At 44.0% G+C, this 14,502-nt stretch overlaps 1 long non-coding RNA gene across 1 annotated transcript; it reads right to left on the bottom strand.

The window, feature by feature from the left end:
- Positions 1–3,255: 3,255 nt before the first annotated feature.
- LOC134162713 (uncharacterized) lies at positions 3,256–5,181 on the bottom strand. Its single transcript, XR_009964415.1, has 2 exons — positions 5,078–5,181; positions 3,256–3,802 (listed from the first exon to the last, which is right to left on the bottom strand). It is a non-coding gene; the product is annotated as an uncharacterized LOC134162713 (long non-coding RNA).
- Between the last annotated feature and the right edge of the window lie 9,321 nt (positions 5,182–14,502).

Here is a 14,502-nt window from a genome sequence, read left to right as displayed (position 1 = left end):
CGGCCCTCGCACACAATCGAGGCCTTGTAAGAAGCAAGCACTCCCCAATCAGGCTGTTTTTCTTGTGGAGGGAAGAGTGCCAGGAGCCTTACCACCCCAGGTAACATAAGAGCTCAACCAGCAGCAAATGGACACTTGCAGCCAGAGTGAATGGACTGTGGGGAGATCTATATGAATGTGAATACCTATAGAGAGAGCTATAGATGTATGCAAACACGCACATACAGGGGAGTATAGTTCTTTAGGGGGAAAGGGGGAAAAAAAAGGGCAGTGGAAAGCCTCCTAGAAATTACTGCTCCATGCACAGGTATGTAAATGACTCTGGAGCCTTGCTGTCCACCACCTCAATCAATTACAAGGTTATCCAAGATAAAACAAACACCATTTCAATTAACTGCACATACAGCAGTGGTTAGAGGCACAGGCAGGGAGGAGGAAGTGGGAGGAATTTTTGGAAAATGGCACTTTTTTCTTCGTCGTTCTGTAGATAGGCACAAATAGAGGTTGCCTTGAGGTTCTGTGAGTGCAGCCATGAATGGTCTTAAACTCCAACCTACAGCCGTCATGCCCTAAACTGAAAAGAAAATGAGGGGAGGAAAATTTAAGGATCTGTTTAGTTTGTACTGGCTCAAATCTACTGTTTGCAAGAGTCAATGGGAGCAGAAACTGGGACAAGATGCTCAACTATCACTGTTCTGTTGGAGACAGGACCAGGGTAACATGCACCTCAGTGCAGGTCTGTGCAAGTACAGCTCTCTTATCTGTATGCATGGGGATGCCCAAAGCCCAGCAGTATTAGGACACAGCTGGACAACAGAATCTGAAAACAACCTGCACATTCAGTAGTGGTTTGAGAAGACACAGTAGTGATGAAGAGGTGGGGACTGGACACATAACGTCATGGATCATTTTCCATCTGTGCCATGTACTTCTTGCCCAACACCAAGCAAACTATTTTACTTCTTTCTTCATTTTTCACACTTCTGTGCAACAGGCAAGCCTCTCAACCTTTACCTGTCTGATGCATTTACAATATGACCTTTACAGTCCACCAGCAGTGTTCCACTCAACAGAGGCTTCATTCTCATTTGGATATGTGTGTGCCATTGGACTATAAATCAGGCCCTCTGATCATAATACATCATGTTCTACATGACCAGAGGCATCCGGACTCCAAGGACATGGCTGTTCGAAAATGGAGCACATCATGTCTGGCACATTATTGATCGAATGAAATTTCATTCTCTGTCTTTCTGGGAATTGGCCACGACTATATTTCAATTGTTATTTGTCAATTGAAATGATGGGCTAAGAATTTCTGGTCAAAAGGTCTTACAGACTGTTCACTCACAATCAATATGATATTCAACATGAGATTTACATGATTTTTCTACTTCTTTGGCTGATGTAGTAAAGTTATGACCAACTGGCTTTTCGCAAAAAATAATTATGAATCAAATATTGCTTTCTAGATGAAACAGACCCAGGCCAGGAGATAGGAAGAAAATTTATAGCCACAGCACCATAAATCACCATCCAGTCTCTTGCAGCTCTGCTCATGATCACAAGCAATAAATTTATGGCAGTTGCAGGGTTTTCATCGGTGACTTCAGACACAATAGCTGACTGTGAGCCTGCTCCTAGCCCAGTGCACCACAAGGTAAAGCATGCATATGTGAAACACCTTCACATTCATTTTGTTTGCCCCTCTTTGGAGGGTACTGGAGGTCTGTTACACTTCCATGCCTTCTTTCACATCACTTTAATTTATATTTGTGGCAGACCAGAAACACCTATTTTCTTGCTTATTGTGGTCCAGCCTAATGAGCAGTAACTCCACACTTAAGCCATGTCAACCTTCTCTTTGCTGACTACAAGTGAGAAAATCTTGACTTTGGGGAGGAATTGAATCAAATCCAGAGCTGAAAATTAAGCTCTCTCAGTAAAGACTCAAACCTCAAACCCTTGAAAAAGAGGTGGTTGCATGGCAGACATGTTTAGGAAGATGAGGTCCAACTCCTGGCCTTGATTTCAATGCCTAACTAAATGCAGAAAAATCAAGACCTGATCCTTCATTCCTTTTAAAACATGTTTTCCCCTCTTCTCCAGCAGACTCATTGCCAAGAGCCACCCTAAACATCAAGTCAGGGATCCTTGCAGGAGCACAGACACAGCTTTGGGGTTTTTGTGTATTTCCCAGGACTATTAACAGAGTAATATAATGAGAAATGAACTGAGAATTCAGGACCTCATGTATTTTTACTAAAAACACTGACTGCATCAGGGGACCTGCCAAGAGCAGAGTTTAATATCATATGAAAGGGAAGAATTTTCATAATGATACTTGGCAGTGCCTGCATCCCCCCATGAATGAAGCTGCTGGTGCTTTCTCTCCTCCTCTCTCCTATTCTCTCTCTCCCCAAACAAACCAGCTATTAATGCTCAGTCCAGAAAGATACCACAAATCATAGACATTTTCTCTTTTATTCTATCACTCACATGCCATATGCATCCCACTACCTGGTAACAAACATAAGACTTTAGGTATAAAAGACCAAAAGGCCTTCAAGATATTAATGTGTTGAATGAAGAGGTTCAAGGAGGATGAAAGCAATCACTAACATTTTGAGCTTCTGCAAACATAGGAAGTTTGTAACAGGAAAAGGTTTACATCATCTTTAGAAATGAATCACTTCCCACACCACAGAAGACCAAAAAGTCTTCAGGTAAACAATATCCAGCCCTGAAGGCAGCTTCTCAAACTAACCTGGTGAAAAAACTGATTCCTGGCCTCATACCTGTCTGCTATTGAGCATATAAGGAAGGTGCACCAGGAGGGCAGCTGGAACAGCTGTAAGTTCAGGTGATCCCTTAGACTTCTTGCTCAGATCTTACAGGGAAAGTCTATTCTCTTAAGCTGACCTTTGCTAGAGGAAAAGTGCTTCATGTAACCAGAGAGAGGACTCAATGGGAAAGGTGCTCATGAGATTAGCAACCAGGAACGTGGCATCTGGCTGCAGAGTTTTAGGGATGTGCCCTGGACAAACAGAACTGCCAAAATACATCCTGTTCATATGACCATAATGTTTCTGATATTTCGTGTTAAAGCAACCAGTGGTCAAGCTGGGTGAAATGCAGGCCAGGCTGGCTTTCTGATTTAGCCATTAATGCTTCAGAAGAAGCTAAACTTGGCTGGAGCTAACCACTGATAAGTAACACTGTACCCCATGGTGCCTGTAGAGACAGAAGCCTATATATGATTTTAGTTCTGTTTTTATTTCATTTAATAGGTAGAAATGTCTGCAGTGCAGTCTCTTGGCTTCCAGACTGAAAAATAAACCCACTCAACAGAAGCTATGACTGTCATTGCTGTCCCACATATTCTGTTTCATTTTATTGAAGTCAGCCATTCTGACTTAGGGCATCTCCACATTTGCTGCTTCTTTAAACCCCTCTGACTATCACTGAGTTAACTTAGGTCAAACCACATGGCCGAATAATCCAAGCACGTCAGGGTTCAAAGTCTTAATCCTTGATTTCTGTCGGATCAGAAATCCCTCAGGAATACTTCCTGGAAAAGTATTGAGAACTGACAAAAAAAAGTCTTTCTTTCTCCTTCTTTATTTTTTAATCGGCATTTTCAACTTCCACTTGAGTTTCTGATCAGGAATAATGGGCTCTTCTACATCTCTTGACTCTTCCTGAATTGCCCAATTCTGATTGTATTCAGACATGCACTCCAATATATATTCCCTTGCAGTGCTGTTTGTTCCCTTGTTTTTCACTTCCATCTCTGCAGAAACTTCATGGAATGAAAAAGGAGAAAACAAATTACAAAACAATGCTTTGCAAAGAGATACTATTTTCTGTAACACAGATTAAATGATCTTGATCTATCATGTTCTACCATGCAGCCGGCACTAGTTCTCAATGAAACAGTACCAGCTGCAGCAGAAACCAAACCCATTCCCTGATGATGCACTGATCTCAACTGGGTTTATCACTTTGATTCGGGCCAAACTCGCTGTGGAGTCCAAGTTCAGTCTGAGTCAAAGCAAGCTAAAAGCTGACAGCCTGCCCCAGCGCAGCTTTTATGTGGAACAAATCACACACCAAAACTTATGTATAAGGGCCTAATGTTGGGAAAATAATTCCCAGTGGTGACATGGAAAAGCAATGGTCAAATCCTGCTCGCTCCAGGCGACGTGCAAATGGAGCAACCCCGTTGACATCTCTGGGGCTCAAGAGGGAGTCACTCAGCTCCTGCAGCAATAAACCCCAGCACACTCAGCCCATTTGCAACTGAGGCTCCCCGTCTAAAGCAAGCAGGAAAGCGCCCTGGAATAAGGCTTAGGGAATGGAGCTCTTCCTTCGGAGATGACGGTAGGGCCCTCATTTGCAAGTGATGAATGTCAGTGTGCTTCCATCTGCAGCCTTTTCAAGCCAATCTGAGGGACTACGCCAGCGCGTGTAATGAGGTTACACAGCCCGCAGCGAGTGCAGCGCCAGGGAGGCAGGCAGGGGAGCGACCTGAGCCTCCCTGGGTGTATCAGGGCGCACTTCTCCCCCCATTTCTCCCTACTTCCCCCCCCCCCTTTTTTTTTCCCTATTTTCCCCCCTTTTTCTTTTTTTTTAACCCAAATGAGGTGCCCCAGGGGAAAGTCAGCAGTTAGAAGCGGCCCCACCTGAGTGTGTCTTGGGAGGAAGCCTACGGCCTCGTATTTTTTAAAAGGAAAAAAAACAACCAAAAAACCTTCAAAAATTATAATAATAGAGCCGAGCCAAAAATATCAAGCAGTTCATAGCTGTTAAAAAGCCAGGGAAAGCTGAGTCGCACCCGTTCGGTGTTGTTCTTCCAAACAAGCTGACCACCCTCCCTTCACAGCATTTTATTTGTTAAAGCCAAAGTTGACCCACTGGACTAAACCGATGCTGTTGTTATGTGCATAGGTACGCATGCACACACACACATTTAGTTATTTACGGCTGTGTTTCTCTACGGAATTAAATCAGAAGGTGTCGTCCCCCCCCCTTAGATTCTTTGGTGTGTGAACTACTGAATTCATTAAAGACAGACATTTAAATGCCTGTGGAGGGGGCAGGCTGTAACCCAGGCACGGCCCCCGCCGCGGCGGCATGGCGGTACCCGCACGGCTAGGCCGCAGCAGTCCTCCTGTTACCGCAGCAACAGCGTTCCTGTCTCCCATTGGTCCGTTCTCCGACGCATGGCGTCAGCCAATCAACTGCCGCGGTTTTGCTTTCCCTCTCGCCCCCCTCCCGGCGTGGTGTCGGTAATGGCGGTCGCCAGGAGCACGAGGACGGAGGGGAGGATGCGGTTCCTGATGGAGAAGCCGGCAGCAGAACGAGTGCTTTGTGTGGGTATTGCAGCGGCTGCCGCCTCTGTTCGTAGCTGCGAGCTCCCGAGCGCTGTGGTTGGTTTTATGGAGCTGTTTGAATGACTCTGTCCTTAACCAGTCCTTCGAAGCAACCTGCTCTTTCTTACAGGGAACAAAACTGTGTCGTGCCTTTAAGAACCTAACCAAGTGCTTTAGAAGGTCAGGTCAGCAGCATCTTGGGTGTTTTCCTCTGCCTGTTTGTTTTTGTTTCTTTCCTCCTGTGTGTTCATTCCCGTTTGAAAGTGCCCTGTATTTACCTGCAGGACAGTCTAGACAGCTAATGAAATAGTAAGAGCCCAGTGGAGTTCTGCAAGAATGTAAACAGAAAGAGTGTCAGAAATAGGTATGTATTGGAGTAAGGATTGGAGGTTGATGTCTGAGTACTGGATGTGCCATAGGCAAGGGTATCCTTTCATTATTAGGTGCATTACTGTCATTCCTGAAATCCCCAAAGGAATCACCTCATTGTTCCAAGGGCTGTACAGGAACAGCAGGTCAAATTTATAAATGTGCTTAAAGATGCAGATAAGATCCCAATGGGATTTTTCCAGACAGTTCATAAAACCACGCTGTGAGTCACCACTGGAAGCTAATGGGAGCAAGGCCTGGAACTTACCTAGGTGCTTTCCATAAATCCTGCTCTTTCCATATCGATGTGATTAAATACAAAATATGCTTGCACAGTGCCAAAAGCAGCAATCTGAGCACTAAAATACTCTGTGCTTCTTGAGGATAGTGCCAGCTCAGGGGAGTCTAAACTCCTGATGAGCAAGGCAGTGTGCAGAGTGAGACAGACCTGAATCTGCTTCCTCAGTGTCTCACAGCAGGCTTGTAGTCTTTAATGTTATGTTGATGCTCATGTTTGTACCCTTGATTTCAGAAGTCATCTCTGAAAGCCAAGGCCAGATTTGCATTCCTTATGTTCGCTGTTGGCTGTTTCTTGCCAAGTGTCCTAACAGGCACGGCTTTATTACTTTCACCTTTGTTACACAAGGTATGAGAAGGTTACCAAGGGATCATCTGGAAAGCCCAGTTCTTACATTCCATCTTCTCCCAGAGGAGAGAGATACAGAGGATGGTTTCCCCTCTGCCATTACCTGTTGCTTTTCTTGCTCACTGCTGACACTCATCAGTCATTGTGTTACCCATCACATTTTCCAGACCAGGGTGTTGTCGTGCGGTGCTTCCTCCTGGGTTACTGGTGTGTGTTGTTTCTGGAGCGTGCAGTACTACTGCTTGGCGTGGCTTCTGCTGAGTGACTCGGAGGTGGTGGCAGGCAAAAGTGAGCCGTGCCCAGCACTTCCCCATGGAGGCCTGGCTTCCTCGCAGAGGAAGAGCAGCTGAGCCTGGTGAAGCATGTCTTCCAGTCTATCAGGAAGAAAGTACAAAGTGATTCAGCTTATTTTAGTTTCATCCATCTGTCTTACAAGTAACATCCTCAGTGAAATGGAGCTGCTTTGGTTTCATTTGAAACACATTCTTCACTTACAGCAGTGATTTCTTCTTTTCTTTTAATTGTTTATTTATAATTCCCTTCTATCTATGTGGCTGAATAAGAAGCCCTTTTATTTTGAAGCTTACTGTTAACTGCATGAGGAACATGGGAAGCTCATTGAGGTCTGGAGGACTGCTAGGGTCTGAATAAAACACATTCAATGATAATAAAATCATAGAAGTTTGGAGCCAGAAGGAAACTAAACAGATGGTGTAGTTGGGACTCCCCACACTGAGTCAGGATGAGCTGCACCTGGGCTTGGATGGTTGCCTGACCAGTGCTTAAACATCTTTGACATCTCCAGGTAGCTTCCACCACACTGTTGGATGGATCCTCTTAATGTTTCACTTCTATGGCAGAGAAAAACTGTTGGCTGACTTGACAGAATTAAGCATGGAGGAAAGTTAAATAGCTCTGAAGTGCCTTCCATTATTTAAAATAGCTTAGAACTTGAAGTGCGTTGTAAGGAATAGGAAGAAATTTGGGCTGTTGGTTTCTCCGAGATGTTCCCTGGTGTTACTTGGGAACTTTAAACTGAGAACTTTAATGGTGGAACATGAAGAAGGAGAACTCTGTAAGATAATAGGTTTTCCTCCTTTTCCTTGTCTTATCGTCTTGCTTTGTTGAAGTGGATTCATGAAAAAGAGAAAAGGATAAATAGAGCTGGTTTGTTTCATATTCTTGGGGATGGGAGGGGGAAGAATAACTAGTTTTAGTTAGGATGATCTTGAAGCTTCTTTTTTTAACATAGTGGCCAGTAACCAGAGTATTGGTTCTGTACTGCTTTTCTGGAGGATAAGTGAGGATCAGGAAGGAAGTGGGTACATCATGTTGAGCCATAGCATGGGATGGAATCCTGAAAGCCAAGATTATTTCTTACTCATTTCAGAAGCTAGATACAAAGGAAGAATTCAGGCCCAAAATAAAGTCTGTCTTACCTGAGCTGAACATACTGCAGTATCAGATGAAAGTTATTGCATCGAATTTGATTTGATTCAGTCGATACGCTGCAAGTGGCTAGAAGAGGAAATCCCAGTTTATATGACTCACCATTTTTGTGAAAATATTAACTTTGGCTGATACACGTTTCTCCTTGTATCTCTTTTCCAGATCTGTGTGGAATTATACCATGTCTCAGAGTAAGTTGGCTTGGCTGTATTCAATCGTAGCCTTTGGTTATTTGAATAGCTTCAATTTTTAACTACTTTACCTATTTATTGTTTCTGAAAGGTAAAGAAAATAGATTTTTTTCGCATGAATGTGCTTTTGATGATGCAGGATTAAATTCTGCACCATTGAAAAACTTGGCTTTAATGATGGGAAAAGACACAATGCTGAGGGCTTGCTTTGCTGTGCTAAAACTAGTGGAAAATCCTAGAAGCTGGCAGTCTGCTTCCCAGGATCTACCTGGACTCTGAGCCCCCATGCCTTATGGTCAGTAGGGCTCCTTGGAACAAATTGGTGGACACTGGAGTTCACCTTTCATTTTGCACAATGTTCGTAACCCGTCAAGGTTGCTGCCATCAACCAGGTGGTTTTTTTCTGGTCAAAATCAATGATGGGTGATGAGGAGAAAGCAAATTGATTGAGGGATGTCCAGTGTATTGCTTGTGCTGATTCCTGACCACAGGGACTAGATGAGCATCACCTGCAGTAGAGGAATACAGGAATGGAGAGTTTACATCTAGAACCTCTGGTCTCTCTGGGTGATACCTAATGTTGAGCATTACAAGTTAAAAAGCAGAACTGGAGTTAGGGCTGTTAAGGATGGTTCATGCCTGTGGGCTTCCTGAAAACAGTCTCGAAATCAATCACTTCTTAATTTTTTTAAAGCATCTTTTTCAGTCTGTGGGTGTTAAAGTGCTGATGCAAGGCGAGAAAGGGAACTCTTCCCAGGACTTGCCAACCACAGGGACACTGTTCCGATGGCATTCCACATGCCACTGTTGGACCTGCATCATCACGCAGTTCCAGACAGAAAAGCAAAATTAACTTTTCCAGTTGAAACTCCAAGCAGTATTTTAGGGAGGCTGAATATAAATAGCCAAGCTTGGATTTGGACAGTGTACCAGGGCTAACACCCATACTCTTGCAAAATGTGCCCTGGGATCTTGAATGACCACAAATGGTCAGAAGCTTGGTTTTGGCATCCTATATTGGCAGGTTTTCGTCATGACATCAACAGTCATCTCCCCTGTGCTCCTATCTTCCACTCTCAGAGGCTCACAGTGACGGCTGTGACTGGGGGAGGCTCTAAATAACCAACAGTTTTTTCACCTGTTCTGTGATTCTGTTTCAAAATGGATAAAGTAATCTCTTAATTTGCCAACCAGATAAGGAACAATTGCTTCAAGCCAGTATGGAAAGGAAGTGGGAAAGGTTCCATGAATTAACTGAGCAATGCATTTCCAGGGCATCACGTGGTAGCTCTGTCTTGTTTTGGTAGTTTGCTTAATGTTGTCAAGTTTTGCTTTGTTTTGTTTAATTTTGGGTCCTTTTATCATCTTAAGTTTTGACTTCCAGGCTTTTTCAACCGTCATAGTTACCAAGTCCCTTTGCACTTATCTTATCGAGGTTTCCTCATTTCCACTATTAGGTGATGTCTGACCCCTTCTTTGCTCAAATCTGGCAGTCTGGACGCACAGTGAGTCACTTAGTCTCCCCCCACATCTTCCTATGTCCCCTCATCCCCATGTGGAGGGTGTGACGTTGTGTATGCAGTGTGAGATGTGCAAAAAGCAACACAGAGAATCTTAGGATGTGGGTGACGTTGCTTCTTCACTGTTAATGCGACAGGCAGCAAACCCACTGAGAGGGCAGTCAAATCAGAATGTCCCTAGATTTTGAATTGAGTTCTAAAATCGGTTCATAAGCACTCAGAACCATAGTGATGCACAAGAGGACAGCTTCCACTTGCAACTGAAATCTGTAGTGTTCAGTCCAGCCAACAAATGAAGTTATAATGCATGTATGATTTTTCTGTCAGTAATTCTTCAGGAGGGAATGAAGTCTGATGATGTAGCTTTGGGCATAGGAAATGTGCAAATGTTTCTGTATTGCTGAAGAGTGGTTCTGTGTTGGAAGGGGCGTTTGTAGCAATAAGATGCACTCTCAAATGCATGTCTCCACAGCAAACAGCTCCAACAAAAAGCTGTGACAAGAGGGAGGACAGAAATCCTGTGAACTTATCCTTATTTATCTCCTCAGATGTGATGCCTGATGATTGTTTTCTCAGCACTCAGGCCCTGGACATGGTGCCATATGCAATTTCCTCTTCCCTTTCTGGTCTCCAATATCATGAAGAAGCCGAGAGATCTGCACTGAGCAACTGGGTGCCAGAGTAATGCCTTGTATTGCTCAACAGTAGCTTTGATACAATGTGAGCTGATCCCATCCGTGGCCTTGGTTTTGTAATTGCATTCCAATGGGTATCTCTAATTCCCCCTGAGTAGAGGGAGCAATCCACTGAAGTCAGTTGCTGCTTCCTTTGCATTGTAACTGCTGGCTAATGACCAGTGTTTACTGACTTCCAGTGAGTCATTTGCAAGTGTGATGCTTGGCTAAAAACTTGTTTCCAAGAACCCTATCATCATTAATCATTAATTCATGCACTGGTATTCTGCTGCTAGATATGAGTACCCACAGCCTGAATTGAGATGGTAATAAGGTACCTCAGCCTGGTCTGGAATAGCATGTGGTAGATAGAAGATCTAGGTTGCCCCCATTCACAGCCCTGCCAAGTGATCGAAGCCATTCAGCAGTGGCAGAATTTGGCATGTTTCCCTGCCCCAAGGAGTTTGCAATTTGAAGAAGTGCACTTTATTCATACTGCTTTTATAGCTGTTCCCGTGTCAGTCAGTGGGATGAATTCCCATCTTGCCTTTATTGAAATGTAAATGAAGTTTGTCAGGACTTCACCTAGCCTGCATGAGTAAATAGAGCACTCCAGGTCACTGAGATGTGTTCAAGGCTCTGTTCTTCCATCCTTCACCCTGGAAGAACACTGAAAGCATAGTTTGGGGGTTGGTGTGGGGTAGAAAAGCAGCTGTGGCTGATGGGCAGTGTTGATAGCATGGCTGGCTATAGGGTAGGAGTGGACTTGTAGCTGCACATATGTATTCCTCACACAGCAGCTGCTGTGAGTGCTTGCTGGGGGATTTATGTTGGATTTGAAGAAGCACTTAGGATGTGAGTAACTACTACCAGGTTCCTCAATGAAACCTGCAAAGTGGACAGTTAAAATACAATGCATTTATTGGAGGGTTAAGGACAATGAGCAGGAATGAGCTGATGGATGTTTCACTGCTCTGTTGGAGAACCCCAGGGACTCTGTGTTCTGAAGTCCCTCTTAACACTTCCCACTCAGCTGTTAGACCAGAAGTAAAAATTGTTAATGCATTAAAATGCACTTGGCCTCAGTGTATTTTCCCATGCAATTTCCATTTTATGAAGCAAAAAACCTAATACCATCAATATTCATCATTTCAGCCTTTTAAAACTGATACCAAGGGTAATTGAAACATCTTCTGGAGCAGGAAATAGAGCAAGTGAGTGATGGAAGTCTTTAGTTCCCATAAATTCAGTTCCTATAAAGTCTGGACACGCTGGGCGGATGCCTTGGCTCAGAGTGACCTCCTGGCTCCTCCTTTTCGTCTTGGTTTTTAATTGGAGCCAGGAGAAGGATCCCGGCATTTGCCAGGTGAATGCGAGTTGTACCCTGGCAGGCTGCCTGCAGACCCATTACTGGTTTGTAGATTAAAATGAGGACAGCAAAAGGGGTGGAGAGGAGCTGGGAGAGGAGGAAAGAGGAGAAAGAGAATAGCAAAACACTTTGTTCTAATTCAGGTGCAGAAGTTAATCTCAGTGTCTATACGGACCGTCTGCCACGTACAGGGTGGAGGAGGGAACACATTCTTTTTATGTATGTGTTATATTCTCTAATTCTCCCTGTGTGCCAGCCTCTAGGAACAATTGAACACTGCTGCCAGGGGCTGTGCCTGCTCAGACACCATTCTCATGGGGAAGCTCTGGGAATGGCTTGGCTGCCACGTGATGAGCCAACTGCTTCCAGCTCGGGCTCCTTGGAGCAGCTCTTCCTACCCACAGAGTGTGGTCTGGGTCTGAGGGGAGGGCAGAGGGCCAGGGGCAGGATTGTTTTCGTGGTGTTGGGACTGAATCACTGCAGCTTTACCCCAGCTCTCAATCACTGCCTCAGTTTCCTGAGCCTTAAAGTGGGGAGGATGCTGATAAGAATGCTGAGTTACAAGGAGCTCATGAATCGAGTGCTTTCAGGTCCTGGGTCACAAAGCACTAACAAACGGATGCTGTCAAGCTGTATTTTACTGTGGGGTCCATCCTAGTTTTGAAGGAACCATCTTTTTTTTTCCCCACAGTTTTAAACCTAGTGGACTTCACAACGAGCCCCAAATTTCCTTTACATTAGGCAGTGAATTGCTGTTACTAAGCCTCTTGATTCTCAGGTTCACTTGGGCATGATGGGGAAGGCTGCTTGTTCCCTGTAATGGCAATAGCAGCCTTACAGCAAATCTACCTGAAAGACTGCTTATTTAATGTTACCACACACACTGAATAGGTCTGCTGGGCAGTTTTCCATCCCAATCATTTTCTGATAGAAAATGGCCTTTGCAAAATCAGAACTTGTCCTGCAGAATACTACAGTTTTGCCAAAAAGCTTCAGTTTAGCACTGGGGAAATGGACACGACAGCTCCTGGCTGCCCACTTTGAAGCCTCATGATGCAGTTTTTACTCTTCATTGAGGAAAAAAATGAGATCAATCTTGAACATTTCAAACAAAAAGGCCTTCAGAGGGCTTGAAAATCCCTCCACATAAATTCATTTCCATTAGGTTGGTTGTTGCCATTTGACTGCTTGTTTTGTGCCCCTGTCAGGATGATTCCATCATTATTTTGTAGTGAAGGTGGCTTTCTTCTGGAAAGGGAATTCCATTTTCAGCCACCTTTTGTACTACAGAATTGTAACTAACGGGGAGGACAGGATAAGAACCAGAGAGGTGGGGTGGGAGTTAGAGGATATGCTTGGCCAGGGTAAAATTAGTTTACCTATATGGCAAAAATGATCTTTTGGGTAAGATGGGACTATTTTCCCGTGGAACTCAGTTGGTTTCTAATTGATTGCATGGAAAGGACACTCAGATGTGTGGAAATCAATGCTTGTATGTTTTTATACTTTCAACTATTGAACAGGTCCCAGTTTCAAGCTAAGTATTTTCAATCTCCTGTGTTTCCCATTCTCATGCTAATCAGTCAGTTACCTTGAATTCTATTCTGGCACGAATATCTGAGTTCTGAACAGCAGAAGAATGTAGGTGCCCAATAACCATTAGGAAACACTAATCCAGAGCACAGTTACATCTCCTGAAGTGACTTGGGCATTTCAGTCCCTGGGAGGGGACTGTGTGTGTTATCCTGCTTTTGCTCCCATCGTGATCTCAATTACATGATCTCCTGCTAAAATACAGCAGGTTTCACTTTGATGTCCAATGTGTTCTATAGTTTTATGAATGGCTGTATCCAATGTCTTATGAATAATGCCATCATGAAATCCATCCAGAGTTACTGAACAGATTGATCTATATTCTAGTGTTTCTGAAGCTTATTGGAGAAACACTAACTCTCTCAGGGCTGCCTTGTATTTGACATTGTTTATGCTGGGGAAACTCCTTGGAGACAAGGAGCAAATTCCTCTGGGATCATGTGGTCAGATCAATTTGTAGAGCTGTTTCCATGTTTTCTGATGCAATCGAGTGTAACAATGTTGTATCCCAGTAAACATGGAAATGGAGCAAGGAAAACATTTCTCAATCGACTTCCTAAAAATACAGCTCTGAATGGGGAGGGGCTCAAGTTTTATTCCAGGAGCTCATTCAAGCCCTCATCAGTTTCCACAGTGTCTCAGATTTTACTTAGTCTTATATTTCATGTACTTATAGATTGGGAAACGGAGTGTTACATGGGCCAAATGCCCATGAGCGTGACATGCTAGAACCACTATGCATCCAAATGTACATATTCATGGGTGGAGAGTTGCCAGGCCTGGCTGGAAGCAAATTGAGTGTTTGGCAAAGTGGGCAGATCATCAAGGGGATCCTGGGAGGAGCTGTCTTGAATTGCCTTCTCTGACTTGGGGTTTGAATATTGTAATGCTTCCTTCTGTAGGAGGGGAGGAGAGGAAAGCGATGTCTTTATTGTGTTAGCTTGATGTCTGTGATGTATTTTGTCTGGGGTTTTGCTTAGCTTTAATTATCTTCCCCTCATTGCTTGGTTGCTACTGTTGAGATGGAACCTGATGAAATACAAGTTCTTAATGTGTTCCTGGAGAGGAGGAGCCGAATTTACCATTGTGCAGATGAGGAGCAGCAGTTAGATGGGGATGTAAAACTCATTCACGCTGTTCCTATGCCTGTGTCCCTCATGTCGTAGGACACCATATTTAAAGACTCGCCTGCTTAGGACCCTGTTTCTCAAAGACTTGTTCACAAAGTGACATTGAGGAGCCTGGCCATCTTGTGGGTAAAAATAACTGCTCTGAGTGAGCATCTGTGAGAGCTGTTCATGCACAGGATGCAGACA

This window comes from Pezoporus occidentalis, unplaced genomic scaffold, assembly GCF_034315485.1.
Source record: "Pezoporus occidentalis ecotype Australia unplaced genomic scaffold, CSIRO_AGI_Poc_V1 ctg190, whole genome shotgun sequence".
Taxonomy (NCBI): domain Eukaryota; kingdom Metazoa; phylum Chordata; class Aves; order Psittaciformes; family Psittacidae; genus Pezoporus; species Pezoporus occidentalis.
This window is presented reverse-complemented; position numbering and strand designations above follow the sequence as displayed.